At 45.0% G+C, this 19,840-nt stretch overlaps 1 long non-coding RNA gene across 1 annotated transcript in view; it reads left to right on the top strand.

Annotated features, from left to right (window-relative positions):
• LOC125116777 (uncharacterized) overlaps positions 1–19,840 on the top strand; it is a 44,281-nt gene that overhangs the window by 11,424 nt on the left and 13,017 nt on the right. The window contains exon 4 of the long non-coding RNA XR_007132421.1: positions 14,938–15,785. This is a non-coding gene — a long non-coding RNA (uncharacterized LOC125116777). The remainder of the gene's footprint in view (positions 1–14,937; positions 15,786–19,840) is intronic.

The following is a 19,840-nucleotide window of genomic DNA, read 5'->3' as shown; positions in this document are numbered from 1 at the left end:
TGTAAAAATTTGGGGAGTTCCCACTGAGGCTCAGCCGGTTAAGAATGTGACTAATAGCCATGAAGATGTGGGTTCGATTCCTGGCCTTACTCAGTGGATTAAGTACCCGGTGTTGCTGCATGCTATAGTGTAGGTCTCAGATGCGACATAGATCCACTGTTGCTCTGGCTGTGGTGTAGGCCTCAGCCGCAGCTCTAATTCAACCCCTAACCTGGGAACTTCCATACGCTGCAGATATGGCCCTAAAAAGACCAAGTAAATAAATAAAAATAAAATAATAAAAATTCCCTGTTTTTTCACCTTTTCCTTGACAGTCCAGTTTACACACTGGCATAAATTAATTTTAATAATGGATACTCCAAGTTGACAGGCCTTTACTAGTTCCCCTTCTCTTATAGGAATGGGTTGAAATCCTTGAGTGGAAGTTGCCCACTGGGAGCCTCTGCCACCTCCGACTTCCCTCTCCTCCCCTTCCCAGCCTTAGCTCACTGTTCAGCCTGTTGGTCAGGAGCCCCCCTGGGTCCTTCACAAACACTCCCCTCCCTCCGCCCCATCTTCCTGCTTCAGTGCCTTGTTCTCTGCCTGCTCAACCCTTGCCCGTCTCTCCACCCACATAAACCCCTTTCCTCCTTAGGGGCTCTGCCCCAGTTCCTGTGCCTCCCAGACCCACACAGCAAGCCCCTACTGAGCCTGACTACCCATTTAGTACCCCAGAGGGCAGCTGGCAGGCCATCTTGCACCTCACTGGGGCATCACTCTGCTGTTGCTGCTGTGTTGTGCCACCCTGGCTGGATAGTCTGCTCCCTTCACCACTGTGCATCAGTAAAGGGAAAGGAGAGACACCAGCTTTTGCTGAGGGCCTACTATGTGCCAGGCACCATGGCTGGCATTCTTACATATGTCCCCTCATTGAATCCCTACAACCACGTTATGTGGCGGAAATTAGTATTTCCATTAACAATGGACAATTACAGAGGCTAAATAACTTCTTCAACTAACTCAGCTAAGAAGGGATGGGACCAGAATTTAAACACAGAAAGTGCACAGGAAGGATCTAAGACTAGAAATCGGGAGATCTCCAGTTCAATTAACCTCTCTGAATCTCATTTTTTTCCCATTAACAAAGAGGGCTAACACCACCCACCTCTTGGAAATGTGTGAATTAACAGGAGACATATTTTTTTTTAATCAACCGTGGTGACTATGGCTCCTGGTGCTTAGTGCACTCTGAGGCTCAGTAAATATGCGTTGCTAGATTGAATTCTATTTCTTCTCATACAAATTGCAGAATCTCTTAGTCTCGCCTGCCGTGCCTGCTGTCTCCCTGTTCTGAGCTGGTTACAGTTATATTCACATTTTCAATTTGGAAAAAGAAAATCATGCCATGATGGCCTGAGAAGCATTTCCCGGTCCAGAGGATCAGACAGTCAACACGGACCTGCACACATTTGCAAACATTACTCAATGTCCTCGGGAGAATTCCTCCCAGTATTTTGTAATCGGCGTTGAAGAGTCCTAACGAACTCCCCTGTGTCCTGTCTGTTGGTTTCCACTCCTTGAACGATAACAGTGGTTCACCCTCATGGTTGGGTTTCGCACTTGCAGGGCTCACTTAAATGGACTGAGAACCCTTGATAGGAGTGATTTTCTCTGCAGGCCAAGCTACCGAAGAAAGGCAGTATTAGTCACATGCAGAGTAATTTTTTTGTTTGTTTTTAAAAATCTATTTTATTCAAGTATAGTTGATTTACAACCATGTGTTAATTTCTGCTGTACAGAAAAGTGACTCAGTTTTATATATATATGATCTATGCCAGGAGATTGGAGCGAGTTCCCTGTGCTGTACGGTAGGACCTCATTGCTTATCCATTCTAAATGTAATAGTTTGCATTTACTAACCCCAAACTCTCAGTCCATCCCTCTCCCTCCCCTTAACCCCCTCCGCCTTGGCAACCACAAGTCTATTCTCTTGTCTGTGAGTCTCTCTGCAAAGTCATTTATTTTTGCTAAGAGTTCTGTTGTTCCTTTTCACGATAGCGGTAACTGAGTTTTGGCTTCTGACTTATCTTTCCGCACCTTCTGAATATTTGTGCACTATACTCAGCATCTTTTATGGGGTGAGGTTCTGTTATTTACTTGGGGCTTCAGGTTTACTTCTTGGTACTTGTCATTCCTTTTGTGACTACCCAGCTTAGCTCCTTGCAAACGCATTTTCTCTATTCTAATCACAGTATGATTTTGACCCTCAGCCTTCCTATTTAACCTTTCAGAAATTTCCTGAAGCAGACTCTTCTCGCCCTGCTGTAATTAGAGTTCCTGTCTCAGAACTTGCCTCATCTATAATTTCTCTCCTGCTTGTAGATTTCCTTTCATTTAAATAAGTAAAAGCAGTAACTTTTTACATTTTGTTTTATTTATGTATTATTTTTTTGTCTTTTGTCTTTTTAGGGCTGCTCCCGCAGCATATAGAGGTTCCCAGGCTAGGGGTCAAATTGGAGCTGTAGCCGTTGGCCTACACCACAGCCACAGCAATGCCAGATCTGAGCTGTGTCTGCAACCACACTACAGCTCACAGCACGCTGGATCCTTAACCCACTGAGCAAGACCAGGGATCAAACCTGTGTCCTCACGGATACTAGTTGGGTTCATTAAACACCGAGCCACAACAGGAAAGCCTACATTTCTTTCTTTCTTTCTTTTTTCTTTTCTTTTTCTTTTTTTTTTTTGTCTTTTTGCCTTTTCTAAGGCCACTTCAGTGGCATATGGAGGCTCCCAGGCTAGGGGTCAAATCAGAGCTGCAGCCGCCAGCCTATGCCAGAGCCACAGCAACATGGGATCCGAGCCTCTTCTGCAGCCTACAGCACAGCTCACAGCAAAGCTGGATCCTTAACCCGCTGAGCAAGGCCAGGGACCAAACCTGAAACCTCATGGTTCCTAGTCGGATTCGTTAAGCACTGTGCCACGACGGGAACTCCAAGGAACTCCTACATTTCTTAATTGTAGTTTTAATAGCTTGGATTTTTCTGGTAGGAAACTTGCTTACCCTTTGTATTTCCTTTTCCACCACAACTAGCTATACAAAATCATACTTTTTTGGCCACACCTTCAGCCCTGCAGAAGTGCCTATGCCAGGAGTCTAACCCACAGCAGTGACCTGAGCCTAATCCTTAACCCACTGAGCCACCAGGGAACTCCAAAATCATACTTATTTTTAAGATGAAACAGTCCACAAAAATAGGCCCCAGTAGCACTTTTGTGCTTAAAGTTAATAACTTCTAGATATAAATTTTGTTTCTCTATCCTGCATTCTTGATCTGTAAGATTGCTCAGTGATCAAAACAGAAAACTTATCCATACAAATCCATTCTGTAGTATCTATAATATGAGATCTTTTCCTCTTCTTTTCCAATATATAAGCCTTTTTCACTCTGCCTAGTTCAGCTATTCATAAATATTAATCAGTCCCATTGATTTATCAATTCCATTTTACATCTGTTAATAGACACGTCTCTGGATAGGCATCAAATGGTTAATCCACTTTAACTAGTTTCATCAATTCTCTTCTGAAGAACATTTGCTTTAGCAAAGTCAAAGGGAATGTATTTCTTCTATTTTTTCTTAGGGCCTCATCTTTGGCATATGGGAGTGCTGGGCTAGGGGTTGAATTGAAGCTACAGCTGCTGGCCTACGCCACAGCCATGGTAACCCTGAATCCAAGCCACATCTGTGACCTGTGCCACAGCTTGAGAGCATAACCCACTGAGCAAGGCCAGGGATTAAACCTGCATCTTCATGGTTACTAGTCGGGTTTGTAACCTGCTGAGCCACAATGGGCACTCCCCATATTTCCCTTTAAAAAGCTATCTTAGGTTCATTAGTTCCAGAATCATGGATATGATCCTAGTTATAGGAGCTCTGAGAATAGAAACCTGTACTTATCAGACTCAGAGAAATAAAAGCTTGCAGAGTAAGTATAGGAGTAGCAGGCATCCTGGGAAAGCCAACCCACCTGGAGACTGACGACAGGTGAGCTGAGGAAGTGGCCCATCTACCTGGGCAGGTGCCAGGCATCACTGATCCTGGGGAGCTCCCTTGTGTTGCATGGGCATCCAGGGTGGTTTTGCAGGCCCCCCGATACAGACACATGTCAAGGGCATGTGCTTCAGCCTCTGGGAGCTCCCACCCAGGCGTCCTGGCTCACCTGACACTGTCCCACTAGTTCCCAAGCAGGTGTTAGAGACAGACCCCCATTCGAGCTGGGACAGCACCCTCCTGTGCCTTCACTAGTTCCGGGAAGACCACCTGCAGTGCTGAGCATAGCCCACAGATCTGCCAAACCTTTCATCTTAATATTGGTACTTTAATTAAAGGATCCCAGAAAGCCAATTCCTGAAGGAGGCTGGTATGGGGCCAGGCCCTCATGTAACACACCTACTTGCTGTAAACAAGAGAACCAGAGAAAGGTTTTCTACTGGATTGAAATTGCTTCCCTCTTTTCCTGCATCTTGGAGATCAGCCTTGAAACAGTCGGCTAGAAGGATGACACCATCCCGAGTTAATTGTACTTACACGCTCTCCCCCTTTCTGTTCTCCCCCTCCTTACTCCAGCTTGACCTCCACATCTTGGAAGGGAGGAGAGTTTGTTCTCAGCAACCTCCTCCTGTGCAGAGCGCTAGGCTGTCCCAGTAGTAGCAGCAGCCTTGGCCGATGCTGAAGCTTTGGGGAACCTGGAAAGGGGTGGATGACAGCAAAGGAGAAGGTCCTTGATACCCTTCTTATCCTTGCACTGCTCTTCCCACGCCCTCACTGCTTTGTCAGAGGGGATGTTATCTTGTAGGTTTGCGTCACTGTCTTCATCTCGCTCCAGAGCACCATTGGGGAAATTGGGAGGAATTTCCATTAAAAATGAGATAGAGTTGATTTTGAAAAGAGAAGAGCCTACCCTCTCTCATTTCCTGACACTGAGTCAAGTGACTTCCAGTAAAGGTAGGAAGATGATTGACATTCGTCTCCTTCTCTCTTTCTGCTCTGGTTCAGTGACCCCAAAACTGTATCAGTCAGAAAAACAGGGCCTCTCGCCCTCTAGGAGTGGGTTTCATTTCTATGAGGAGCTTGCATGTTACCCTTCCAGCTCCATGTCTTCCTAGCTCTCTCCCTGATGTTGAGACATTTCTGTTACCAGATAAACAGATGGAGGCTGATGGTGACAGAGGACTCTGGGTGGGGTCCAGGAAGGAAGCCACCTGATAGCAGTGCTAGGGGTGTCATTCTCATGTAATCCATGGGGTCACCAAGCTGGAGAGGCAGAGGAGCCACGTTGTGGATGCTTGCTAGACCCTGAGATCTAGGACAGGAGACAGGACAGCTTGGCTAGTCTACTCTTCACCTGAAGGCATGAGAAATGTGTTCAACCTCCTTAACCTTATTTCTGTTTTGCCACCTGATCTGTTAAGAAGCAAGTTGAAAGTTTTAAAATTTCCTATTGCTTTTTTCCTGTCAATTAATACTTCTACTTTGAGCGAGTTTTATTTTATATATGTCATGGCTATGTTACTTAGGACTTAGAATGTATGCCTGTTAACTGTTGCATTCTGGAAGATGATGTTCTTCATCAAAATATCACCTTCTGGAGTTCCCGTCGTGGCGCAGTGGTTAACGAATCCGACTAGGAACCATGAGGTTTCGGGTTCGATCCCTGGCCTTGCTCAGTGGGTTAAGGATGTGGCGTTGCCATGAGCTGTGGTCAAAAATGCGGGTGCTGTGGCTCTGGCATAGGCTGGCAGCAACAGCTCCAATTAGACCCCTAGCCTGGGAACCTCCATATGCCGTGGGTGCGGCCCTAGAAAAGGCAGAAAGACAAAACAAAACAAAACAAAAAAAATCACCTTCTGTGGCCCAGGAATTCTTCCAACCTTGAATTTTAATTTGGCTGATATTAATTTTGTGATATTTATTTTCTAAATAAATAATTGCCAAACACAGCAAAATGTATAAAGCTTCCCGAATCAATTTATAAATTTATGTAATCTTATTACCAAACCTGGGAAACCTAGAACAAAAAAAGCAACTACACACCCATCTCATTTATAAATATACAGATTTAAAAGACTAAAATGTTTCAACAAATGAAATCTAGCAATATGTTAGAAGAATAACATATCACACTGAAAAGATTTTACTCCAGGAATGCAGGGATGGTTCAGTATGAAGATCTAATAATACAGTTTATCACACAGACAGATTTGAGAAAAAAGTTAATCTCAACAGATATTTAAATGGCATTTGGTAAAATTCAACATTCATTCCCAGTAAAACCAATTAATAAACACATACTAACATCACAGCTCACAATAAAATAGTAAAGATATTACTGTTAGAATAAAAAAGCCAGTAAGTATGTTTATTACCATAGCCATTTTAAATGTTTTCCTAGAAATTTCCATTATAAGGCGCTCTGAGAAAATAATAAATAAAAATAACTTCTCTTCTGGGAAATTGTGGTAAAGATATAATCAAACTTGTTGACAAAGATACAAGTATAGAGTGCATACTGTGACTTTATTAATATACCAAAATAAATCTTAAAAATTTAGGATTTATAAATCAGGCAGTAAGGGACTTGCCTGATAAAGTATGACACATCTATACTTGGGAATTACATGAAGACTTTCTAAAATCATGATTTGCAAGAATGGCAGGGAAATGCTTGCTCTATAATACTAATAAAAAAGCATGGTCTAAAAATTAGATATATAATTTTATTTTATATCTATTTTATTAAATGAAACATTAATATTTAATATTATTTGTATTTAATATTGTATTTATAATAAATTTATTTAATATTCAACAATAATTCAATAAAATATAATTAAATGTATTATATTTATTTTACATTAAATATTAAATATTATTAATATTAAACATTATTTAATATATAAATTTATTAAATTTATATATAGAATAAAATCCAAGTTTTGAAGTGAAAGAAAAAAGACACAGAAAAAAATGGGAGGGTATACACTTAAAATTAATAAACTTTTTTTTGATATGGTAGAATATGAGTAGATTTTGTTTCTTTATATTTTTGTGTACTTTCTTTTTTTTTGACAATAGCCTATATTTTACTTTCCAATGATAAAAGTAAAGACTTTTTGAAGTATTGGATAAGACATTAAAAGAAATGTGCTTTAAAATTATAAACATGTGCAAATAAAAAATTACACTTGATTATTCTACTAAATCAGGACTAAACTGGAATTTAAATCAGAGAGTCTAAAAGGCAAAGAATAACAATGGTGAACTGCAAGAAAAATATCTCAAATTATTTGCAAGTCAGAGGTCAGTGTTCCCTTCTGCCTCTGCTTCGGGAAGAGTGCCCAAAGTCTTTAGGGGAGGCAGCATTTCATGCCCTGTCCTCTTCCCGTTCCCACCCTGAATAGCTTTTTTCCCAAAAAAGAATAAAGAATACTCAATGAAAACTATTAAAATGCTTGGCAAAACTACACAGACAGACACAGAGGCCAATTAAATATAAATAGTTCATACCAAAACTATCTTTTTGACCCAGCCACTAATATCTACCCGGCCCCAGATTTAACTGTTTGGATGAAAATGACAAAGAGGACAAAAGCCTGCCAGCCAGCCACAGCGGAGCACCCATTAGAAGTGTTCACATTTGTCTGAAGAATGTGTGTGCAGTATGTTTCCCTAAGACACGGGAGGGATTCAGATATCTGACTACCTCCCTAAACCTGGGAAGGTGACTTTTTCCTTTCAGATGTAATCTTTCCATCACCTACTGTTACTTTTTTGGGGTCTCAAACAGAGGGCCCATTCCCTTTGGATTTTGAAGCTATCAATACTTTTTCTTTTTTTTTTTTTCTTTTAAGGCGTAGCTGCTTTAGACCTTAAAAACGAATACAATAATAACCATTGTGAAAAAAACAGCTTTGATTTTTGGAGGACAATTGCTATGGGGCGGTGTGTTTCCAAGGGCTTAAGTCCTGGTCCTGGCCCTGGCACTTGGTGTGTAAGACTTGTTATGTTCCTTCATTGCCTTGGCTATCAGTTTCTCCATCTGTAAATGCAGGATGGTGGTACCTGCTGTATTGTGTGGTTGCTGTGAGGGTTAAATGAGATAATGCTGTGTAACTTCTTAGACTCTATGCACTTTAAGATACCCCTCCATACTTAGCTAAGTGCTGTACACTCACTGCTCTTGAGGTAAAATTGAGCAAAATATTTTGTAGTGCCAAAATAAAATCACTGTTAGCTTGTTTACACAAGGATTATTAAAGTAGGAAATATGTTTTGATTTTTTTTTTCTATGAGTGAGGATAGGAGTTACCATCATTCATTTATATTGTTTGGGCACCAATAATATGTATTTGTAATATAATATTTGATACAGAGATAGTCACTTAATAGACTGCCTCCATGTTTATTAAAAATCAATTAAAACTATTTCAGAAGCACATCTGAAAACCCCATTTCTAAAAATAGGATGGATTAGGTTACCTGAAATCTCTCCTACTACAGAATGCCTAGAAATGCTGAAAACCTATGACATCCTTTTAAATTCATCATTTGAATTCCAAGAAGGTATGAGAAATCCCTGGGGTGAAAAAGAAAGATGACTGTGAATAGCAAAATGGTAAAGCACAGCTACTGTTGCAACTGCCTGGAAAGAGAACGAGGGGTCAGAGGATGAAAAATTTCACACACACATTCACATGGAAGAGTGAGTCCTCCATATACCTATTGCCCAAATTCAACAGAGCTGATCAGAATTTTGCAAAATTACATTTATCTTTCCTTGTTTTTATCCTTGCTGAAGTATTTTACATCATCTCAGACATCATGTCAATTCACTCTATGTGTGTATCTAAAAAATACAGATTTTTTAAACCACATAATAAAATAAGTCTGAGAGTTCCCATCATGGCTCAGCTGGTTAAAAGCCTGACCAATATCCATGAGGATATGGCACAGTGGCCTCGTTCAGTGGGTTAAGGATTCTGCGTTGCTTTGAGCTGCAGTGTAGGTTGCAGTTGTGGCTTGGATTTGGCATTGCCGTAGCTGTGTGTAGGCCAGGAGCTGCAGCTCCAATTCAACCCCTAGCCCTGGAACTTTCATATGCTGTAGGTGCAGCCCTAAAAAGGAAAAAAGAAAAGAAAAAAGAGGTGTAAACATAAAATCGAGGAATTTAAATAAAAGTTCTATAATGTTAAACTTGGATTTGAATTATTAGCATGAACTCCTGATTTGCTTTTATCTCTTAGGAGAAAAGGCCTAGCAAAAATGAAAAGTCAGTAGCAATGGATCTTTGATTACTTCTTTTTTTCCCCTGGCACTAGAAGATGTTCCACAGCCATCTTGGACATTTCTTGTCCCATACTTGTAATAGGCTGTTTCTTCCAAGGAGCTTTGATTTTGGTGAGTGAGAAATTATATTTGGTAACCACCTAGAACTAACACAGATACTAAAATAAACAGACAAGTTTACAGAAGCAATTATTATAACTGTGTCCCATATATTCAAAACATTAAGGAAGATATAGAATATATATATATATATATATTTTTTTTTTTGTCTTTTGTCTTTTTAGGGCCACACCCACAGCATAAGGTGGTTCCCAGGCTAGGGGTCTAATCGGAGCTGTTGCCACAAGCCTACGCCAGAGCCACAGCAACACCAGATCCAAGCCGAATCTGCAACCTACACCACAGCTCACGGCAACACCAGATCCTTAACCCACTGAGTGAGGCCAAGGATCAAACCTGCAACCTCATGGTTCCTAGTTGGATTCATTTCCACTGCAGCACGATGGGAATTCCTGTGGAATATATTTTTTAAATTAAATTTCTAGAGACAGAAACCAGAGCCCAGCTCAGAGCAGGACCCCCCCCCCCTCCGCCAGTGCTTGTTGACTGACTCTGTGTGAGCCAAGGGCAGAGGAGGAGGATGCCACTTAGTAAGCTGGCCACCTAAAAGGCAGCAGCAAGGCCTGGTGGTGGAGCTGGGCAGCCAGGGCTAAAGGAAGGAGGGAGAGATAGTAAGGGTTCTGTTCTGAGGGCCCAGGACAAGTGACCTTTGTAGTCCCATTTCTAGAAATAGAAATAAAGAAAACAAGAACAGAATCCATCTATACTGGTCTCAGTTAGAAATGTTCCATCCAAGAGCTTCTTTTCCTCATCGTTCTATGGGTTCGTGCTAAGTTCAGCCTAAGGCTTCCATGTACTGTGGCCAGTGACCGTCTTAGACAGTCTTACTCAGAGTCCTTTTCTGGATGATGAGAGTGATAATGTCATTTCTTAAAAACAGCAGGCAGTGTGGAGAGCTGGGAAGAAGCTGTCCTTGCTTGGCATCTGTCACCCAGATTGTATGCTGACTTTTCTGGAGCTCTGGTTTTTTTTCTCCCTATGGCTTTTTTTTTTTTTTTTTTGGCCACGCCTGCAGCATGCAGAAATTCCCACTCCAGGGATTGAACCTATACCACCACAGTGACCCAAGCCACTGACAATGCCAGATCCTTAACCACTAGACCACCAAGGAACTCTGAACTCTATCTTTTTTAAAAAAAAATTATTTTATTTACGTATACTTGGTTTACAATGTTGGGTTGATTTTTTTCTGCACAGCAAATGATTCAGTTATAAATGTGTACACATTCTTTTTCATATTCCTTTCCATGATGGTTTATCACAGGATGTTGAACATAGTTCCCTGTGCTCTTCAGTAGGACCTTATTGTTTTTCCGTGGAGCTGTCTTATTCTGCATGTTGATTAATTGGTCTCAGCATCATAAATTATAGACGACATCAAAGTTTCTATAGTTAAGTGCTTTAGAGAGGCGGGGATTCTCAGTGCTCAATAGGGACACTGGATTGTGCTTAGCACCAGTTGAATAAGTTGGACCTGGTTCCTTTCAGCAGGAGACTGGTTAAAACCCACATAGATCTGAGATAATAGGAATTACCTTAAATTGTACTTATTTGCTTAAGGGTATATGTCTTGGTTTCCCAGATAGACTGCAAGCTGCCTGAGGATAGAAACCATAGATTATACCTATTTGTTTCTAGTAGACAGCTCTGTGCATAATTAAGCCCTCAATAATTATTTGTTACATGCATTAATGAGTGAGTTAATTTGAATGAGTAACCAAAGTTGGATATTCAGTCTCCTTGCCTAAACTCTTTGGAACACGCATCTGGCCTACCAGGCCTACTTTGGGGGGCATTGTTGAATCAATGGGAAGCCATAGAAGTTTGTAGCATGCATAGGAAGGCACAGTGGAGGAAGAAGAATGGAGTTAAATCTGTAAAACTATAAACAACCCCAGATTAATATGGATTGGTTGATGGCACATTGTGTGGGATTGCTCGGAACCCTTGGTAATCTCTATATCGCATGATTTGCTTTGTTTTCCCAAGCCCAATTTCATTCTAGCTTAACTTGCTCTAATCACAGCCCCTGGATAATCAGGCTCCACCGTCTATAGCCTATTAGTCTGGTGATGGTTAGAGACTTGACCAGACAGATTATCAGCTGGTCAGCAATCAGAGGCCTCAGAGGGAAGTCACAGGGGAAGAATTGCCCCACTGCCTCCAAGTCCTGCCCTGCATTGCTCCTGGCGTTCACCTTTTTTTTTTTTTTTCCTTCTTTTTTAGGGCCGATCCGGAGGCGTATGGAAGTTCTCAGCCTAGGAATCAAATTGGAGCTACAGCTGCAGGCCTACACCACCGCCACAGCAATGCAGGATCCTAGCTGCGTCTTTGACCTACACCTCAAGTCATGGCAGCATCAGATCCTGGTGCCACTGAACAAGGCCAGGGATTGATCCGCATCCTCATGGATACTAGTCAGGTTCTTTACCACTGAGCCGCAACGGAAACTCCCCTGGTGTTCAACTTTTCCTGCTTTTCTACAGAAACCTATTTCTATCCTTAAAATTCATGCCTTTACATCTTTCTCTTATTCTTTGTAAAACCCGAGCTCCTTTGAACAGGTTGCTGATCTCTTCCATCAGGTGAGCTATGTCTAAAGTACCTTATCAATACCAATTTCGTATCATGGGGGTTCAGTGGGCAAACCGCCGTACCACTGGCCACTCCTACAGAGGGTAGGGACGGTTGAATTATCCAGAGCATCTTAGGCAAAGGAGGCTTGTCTGAACCAGGCCTGAGCGGGCCCAGGATAGAAGGGGTCCAGCATGAGGTCAAGGCAACCTGCTGATTCCTGGTGGGGAGCCACCTGGCCTCTGCTGATGCCTCTAATTGAGTTGACTACACACAGGGGCCCTCGATCCTGTGACAGCAATCATCCCAGCCAACCAGATGTACCTGCCACAGGGTTGTGGAATTCCAGAACTGGAATAGACTTTAAGAAGTGAAATCTCTTGGAGTTCCCGTCGTGGCGCAGTGGTTAACGAATCCGACTAGGAACCATGAGGTTGTGTGTTCGGTCCCTGCCCTTGCTCAGTGGGTTAACGATCCGGCGTTGCCGTGAGCTGTGGTGTAGGTTGCAGACGCGGCTCGGATCCCGCGTTGCTGTGGCTCTGGCGTAGGCCGGTGGCTACAGCTCTGATTCAACCCCTAGCCTGGGAACCTCCATATGCCACGGGAGCGGCCCAAGAAATAGCAACAACAACAACAACAATAACAACAGCAAAAAGACAAAAAAAAAGTGAAATCTCTTAATTCATATGTCAGCTCTACTGCTTTCCTTACAGATGATCACCCCATCTGCGTTTTTGTTGTTGTTGTTGTTTGTTTGTTTGCTTGCTTTTTTAGGGCCTAATGTGCAGCATATGGAAGTTCTCAGGCTGGGGTTGAATCCGAGCTGCAGCTGCCGGCCTACGCCACAGCCACAGCCACTCAAGATCCAAGCCATGTCTATGACCCAAACCACAGCCCACGGCAAGCTGGATCCTTAACCCACTGAGTGAGTGCAGTGATTGGGCAAGCTGGATCCTTAACCCACTGAGTGAGTGCAGCGATTGAACCTGCATCTTCATGGCTACTTGAGTTCATTACCCCAGAGCCCCAACAGGAACTCCCTCACCTCATCTGTTCTTGAATGAGACAGCCTTATTTCTAGATAACTCTATTGGAAAGAATGTTAACCCTAATTTCAAGCCAGAGTTCCACCTCCTCTTAGATTTTTCCCATTGGCTCTAGTTCTGAACCTCTGTAGACATATTCAGACGTAGGATTTCTTAAAGAAGGAAGCCAGTCCTTCAAATATTTGGACAAAAGAATCACATCTCTCTTAAATCTCTTTCTCCAGGCTAAATATGCCAAAGCCTCTAATCATGTCTTTTGTAACATAATTTTGAATCTCTTCACCATCCTTGTCACTTTTTTTTTTCCCCTGGATGTGCTCTAAATTGTCTCTAGGCTATTCTTTTTTTTTTTATACCCACACCCATAACATATGGAAGTTCCTGGGCCAGGGATTGAATCTGAGCTCCAGCTGTGACCTAGGCTGCAGTTGTGGCCGTGCCCGAACCTTTAACCCACTGCACTGGGCCAGGGATTGAACATGTGCCTCCACAGTGAACCAAACCGAGCCGCTGCAGTCAGATTTTTTTTTTTTTTTTTAACAGCCGCACCTGCCGTATATGAAAGTTCCCAAGCTAGGGGTTGAATCTGAGCTGCAGCTTCAGGCCTATACCACAGCCACAGCAACAAAGGATCTGAGCCACATCTGTAATCTATACCACAGCTCATGGCAACGCCGGATCCTTAACCCAGTGAGCAAGGCCAGTGATCCTCATGGATACTAGTTGGGTTCTAAACCCACTGAGCCATAATAGGAACTCCCTATTGCCTTCTATTTTTGCTTATGATTCCTTCACCTTCAGAGCCCTTCCCACTTTTATACTCAATCCTTCTGGTCATGGACAGAATGCTGGCCTAGAGTCAGACTGCCAGGCTCTGATCTGCCTGTGCCATCCTGGGGGCACTAGAGTGGCTGGTTTTGCCCTCCCAACCTTACCCCTCCTTAGACTGTCAGTCTCTGCCAGCACCACCCTCTACCACTGTCCTGGGCCAAAAACTGGGTGGGCCAAGGAGACCCTTCCCAGGTCAGTTAGCTCTGAGGAGCCTTGGAAGATCATGGAGATGTGGAAATGAACCTGCTTCTCTGGATGGCTAAGAGCCAGCAGAGAAGACAGGCTGCAGAGGGCCTGGTGGAGGCTCCTGGAAGCGGGGGTGGGGGGGGTGGAAATAGAGTCAGAGAAGGTAACCAAAGACTTGCCAGTTGCCACAAGTTCCCCCTAAATCTCTTGCAACTAGCTTCCGTGAGGTTTCTCTGTTTTTAATATTAAACTATTTAAATTTGAGATTCTTCAAATGGATTTTGGTTCCAAACAAACAATCTTTGCTAAGATTTCAGGCAAGTCTTTGAACCTCACTGGGCTTAATTTTCCTTATGGATGAATTGCATTGGTTGTACAAGAGTCTGCTTCTACCTTGTGATTCCACTTCTCATTATTCTCATTCTATCCTTCTGTACTCAGGAGGGTGTTAACCATCAAAACTGAGGTGCATAACTTTGTGTATAATCCCTGGTAAATTTCATTTTCATTTTAGTTCATCTTACAAAATGCCTTACCTATGGGAATCTCTTCAGGTCTTTTTTTTTTTTTTTTTTTTCCCTTTTTCTTTTTCGGGCCACCCTCATGGCATATGGAAGTTCCCAGGCTAGGGGTTGAATCAGAGCTACAGCTGCCAGTCTATTGGTCTATACCACAGCCATAGCAAAGCCAGATCTGAGCTGCATCTGCCACCTATACCACAGCTCACAACAATGCGAGATTTTTTAACCCACTGAGCAAGGTCTCATCCTGCCTTGCCTCCTGACTCTACCCTCTCAAGTTCAAAATCTCAGTGTGACTCTCAAGGCTTTCTCTCTCTCTCTCTACTCAACAGGTGACCAGGTGTAGTCGATTCTGCAGACTTAAAGCCAGTCTTCCCACCGTCTCTGACCAGGACCATCACGACTTATCTCCCTGCCCAGGCCTGGCCTCCCTGATCCACCCCTCTTGCCAGCTCCACTTGAACACCTTCAATGACTGTGGTCTCTCGGACACATCCGGCTGCCTTAGCAGGCACATGGGACCTCCCGTGGCCTCAGACATCCCCACTGGTGGCCAGGCCCATCATAGTCAGGCTGGACACAGGGGCCTCCCCTCCATGCTCTGCACACATCAGAGCCCCCCAGGGCCCCTCAGGGCTCTTGCACTTCTGGCTGGACCACCCTGGCCCCCTCACTGTCAAACTCCTCATCCCGCCTTTAAACTCACAGCAAATGTCACTGCGTTTGTGGAGACCCTCCCACACCCTCCCCAGGGGCCCACAGCTTCCTGCCCACACCCCACAACTTCCCCTCAGGTATAGAAGACCCAGTGGCCATGATCTCAACCCTGTGGGAGCCTCAGCACCCGCATGGGCCAGGTTCATGCTGGGTGACCAAATGCCGTGTGGTACACAATTCATAAAATGAGAGAAGAAATGCTTTGGGGGCCTCTGAGCCCAGAGGCTGAGGAACCACATGAGAAGTGAGTGGCACTCCGCATAGGTGGCCCCTCCTTCCCTGTTTATGCTTCAAGATGGCCGAGAACCAGAGCAAGACCAGAAGCTGCAGGATGAAATGATGCTCTGGACCAGACTGGTGGTTTTGACCAGAGGCTGCAAATGAGGCCTGTGTTTGGCTTGACGTGCTCAGCTCACTAAAATGCAAGGCCTCCCGGAGAGGAAGATCTTGCCACCATTTGTAGGTGAGTTGCTGATGTGTGTTCATTACCAAGGCTGTTCTGGGCCAGGCCCCAGAGAGAGAAGAACGTCCCGATAAGCCTTGAGAGTCAAGCTAAGCAAGAGCAAAGCCAGGTGGGAAAAGGGAGGCAGGGCCCATTGGGTTCTGCAGCCACGCCCCTGGTGGGCGGAGCCCCATGACCCTGGTGGGTGGAGGTTTCTCAAGACACACCCCACCCAGAGACTTTGGAAAAATCCAGGGCACAGAAGTCTCCTAAGGCAGGCTAGCAAAGCAGCGCATCACCAAGCAGGGAACGCTGTGGTTTGCAGGCGAGACCGGAGGGGAACAGAGGATTTGGAAACTTTCACGGCCATGGAAATGAGAATCAGGTGGGCCCAGCTCAGAGCAGTCATGAAAGAAACAGGCCCAGCCCGGCAGAAGAGGACAGATGGGCAGGGAGGAGAGGCTGCTCAGCGCTACTGGGGAGGGAACGTGCCAAAGCTTGTCTGGCCTAGTCAGGGATTCTGGGTGACACTGTTAGTAAATGACAGCTGACATGGAGGCGGCTTCGCAGAGGTTAATGGATGACTCAGAGGCATTATTTATTATTGTTATTTTTGCCCCTGCTCACGTGGTTTATAGAAAGTGCTTTGTCAAGATTTGCAGGCCCAGCCATGTATAGATGATCTAAGACTGGTTCTTGGGGGGAACCCCTGTTGACGCAGCTGGAAAGCAGCCTGGGAGCAGGGGGGACTGAAAGATGGCTGAGGGGCACAGAACCAGGACGAAGAACGAGGCTCTGGACCCCTCCATACTAGGTGAGCAGCTCCAAGTCCACAGGCTTGGAGAAGACGGGTCAGGACAGGCTCTGCTGCCAGGCTGCGGAAAAGCCATGAAAATTCTTCAAGGTGACCTGGCCCGGATTGGCTTAACATAGCAGCCGGCCCAGTGGCACATTAATGAATTGCATTATCCCCGGAACATTTGCCAAGGGACTGATGTCTCCAGGATTCACTCAGGGTGATTGGTGACTGTATCAACTGAGAGGGTACAAATTCCAAGCCATCACCTAGCAAGTTCAGTATATGTGAAAAAGCTGGGCTATTCTCCATAACGTGATGAACTACTCTAAGGAGAGCAGGACTGCGATTTTTTTTTTTTCCCTTTGGATCTCTCTCTCCATCTAATCTGTCTATTGCTGAAGACAAGGTTGGGTCAGGCAAGGAAAGAAAGCACTTACCTGGATATGCATTGAATATAGACACAGAAGCTTTTGAGAATCTTAGAATGTTTTCTGTTATTTATGTGTTTGTCTCATTTTTTTTTCTTTCTTCCTTTTTATTTATTTGTTTGTTGGTTGGTTTTTTGGTCTGGCCCATGGCATGCAGAAGTTTCCTGGCCAGGGATCGAACCTGAGCCACAGCAGTGACAACTCTACATCCTTAACCACTAGGCCGCTAGGGAACTCCCTCTTTCTTTCTTTTTAAAGAGACTTCTTTTAGGTTTGGAAATCCCAAAGTGTGAGCAACTCTATTACGACTTGGATTTTGGCTTCTGAACACGCACGTTAATATGCGACTATATGCTCAAGTGATTTTTGCGTGAAATTCACCCAGGCTTTCCAGGAACCAAGGAATCCAGCAGAGGGGTTTCGTGAGAGCTTGCATGCAGGCCATGAATAAGACCATTGAGCAACTTTCTTGGGCTATAAATACCTCTGCGGCAAGCTTAAGAATTCAGTGAAATCCAGGGGGCACACGCATCTTTGAGGGGACAGACCCATGTGGAAGAGGGCCAAAGTCAAGACATGCTTTCCCTTGGGCACCATTTTTTTAGACTGCTCGTGGTGGGATTGGCCCGTATCTCTCTGCCCACACAAACTCACAGCTCCTAGCAGCTCTTCTGGAACATCTGGGACTTGCAGCAGCTGGGCGAGTGGAGTGGTCCAAAGGAAGAAGGGACTGGAGATGAAGAAGGGCCAGGCTGCCAAAACTCAACTGAGAAGATGGCCAGCATGACCCCCCTCCTTCTTAAGGACCGGAGTTCCTTCAGAATGAGCCAGATCCAAACAGGGCCCTCCCCGACCTGTAATGCACAGCTTAGCAGAGGGTCTTAGGGAAAACCAAAGTCCAGGCTGATGCTGCAGGGAAGTCCAGGGATCTTTCAGCCAAAGGGATTGGCTAGGGGTGAGGCTAGGCGGGAGCAGAGCTTGAGCTCATGGTACCAAAGGGACACAGCCTTAAGGACAGCACTTCCAATCACATGATAGCATGACAGGAAACAGTAAATGGAGAAACCAATGAGAAGGCCCAGGACACTTCTTTGGAAAAACCCAAGAAGGCCTTGAGCACCAGCCAGGATTCTACAAGGGCTGTTCACATTTGGCTGGAGGCCGGCTCTAAGGAGAAGTCACAATCAAACACTCCCTGAATGTGTCTTCAGAGGAGTGATGCACACTTCTGAGCTCCTCTGGGGCCAAGCGAAGCCCCAAGGTCCCCAAGTAAACAGAAGAGGACCTCCCACACTCCTGGCGCTAACACGCAGGAAGCTGCTGGCCTCTGGCCCCTTATTGGCTGGGCCACACCTCTCATGACAGCCTTCTTGGCCTTACAGGCCCTAGTCATCCCAGCTGGGTTAAGAAAAGGTAACAGAGTAAGTGGAGAATTCAGGGCACTGGGCGGAGTTCAAAGATAGACTTCATCAGCATAAGCAGCACTTTCCTGTTTTTAGGGCATATAATTACAATGTCTGCATTCAGCTTGGGATCCAGCTTCCTAGACTGACTCAGTCCACAGCAGCCCCTCCCTCCCTGTCCTTCTCCAGGACATGGATTGCCTTGAATCATTCTTAAATGTTTCCTGTATATACCACATTCTTTCCATTTTCCTAATCCTACGCTGTGCCTGGAACAAAACTCAGAGGCAAGGAAATAATGGCCCCTTCTTGTCCTCAAGGGGACTTACAGTCCAGTGAAAGAACAGGCATGCAGAGAATAATGTTACTGTGACAGCACAGAGGTGAGCGACCCAAGGCCGGCTTGGCTGGTAGGCTCCACAGGAGGAGAAATGGACCAAGATGTTACCCAGGCAGCAGTAGGTGTGACTTGATACCTCACACCAGAAGTAGAAGCCAGGTGGAGAGTCACTGTGGAAAAGCACCTGGAAATCTAAAACCAGGGGAGCCTGAGTGGCCAGAAATGGAAAACTCAAGTGGGGGTGGCAGGGGCTGGTGTTGGTGGGGGGGTACACAAAGCAGAAATCAGGAAGCAGAGAGCTGAGACCAGTGAAGCGGAAGCTGGGGCTCTTGCCTAAAATTGCCACTACTCACAGCTTGGGGGAGGTGGGGGTGAGGCCAGGACAAAGCCTGTAGATGGGTCAGCTAGACTGCAAAGATCAGGGGCAGAATGACAAGAGATAGCAGATTTAGGAGATGATTAGGAGGCAACTGACTATGAGGCAGGAAGGAGAAGGAAGCATCTAAAATAATCCTGAGGTTCTAGCCTAGAGGCGGCCTGGCAGGCGCCTGGTAACATAAACCAGCAGACTAGGGGAGGGGCAGGCTGGAGAAGGAAGGGGCTGGTCCCTCTGGGGCATGTTGAGTGTCAAGGTTTTCACGGGGTGACCCAATAGACTGGTTAGGGAGTCACTGGAAATACAGCCTCTGTACCCCAGGATCCGGATCAAGACTGGAGACCGCATCTGGGGGTCATCCACCAGGAGTGTAGACGGTCACCACAGAAGGTGATTGGCAGGTCCCAAGGCCAAAACATAGGGATCCTGCATGTCCCAAGAGCAGCCCTGAGTATTATAGAGCCATGTATTGGGGAGGCGGGGTGGGTGCAGACGCTGAATCTCAGAGGCGGGGAAACAGGTGGAGGAGGGGACCTTGAGGCCATGAAGGTACCCTTCTTCAAAAACGAGCTTGATGGTGAAGGGAAGGCATGACACGGGGCAGTCATTTGAGAGGGGTTTTTTAGAGCAGGATGTCCTTGGCATGTTCCAAGGACATGGGAAAGGAGCCAACAAGTAGACAGCATTGAAAGTTCAAAATAGTGGAAATGATGGCAGGGGGCAGGAGGTC

Source organism: Phacochoerus africanus, chromosome 15 (assembly GCF_016906955.1).
Source record: "Phacochoerus africanus isolate WHEZ1 chromosome 15, ROS_Pafr_v1, whole genome shotgun sequence".
Lineage (NCBI taxonomy): Eukaryota > Metazoa > Chordata > Mammalia > Artiodactyla > Suidae > Phacochoerus > Phacochoerus africanus.
This window is presented reverse-complemented; position numbering and strand designations above follow the sequence as displayed.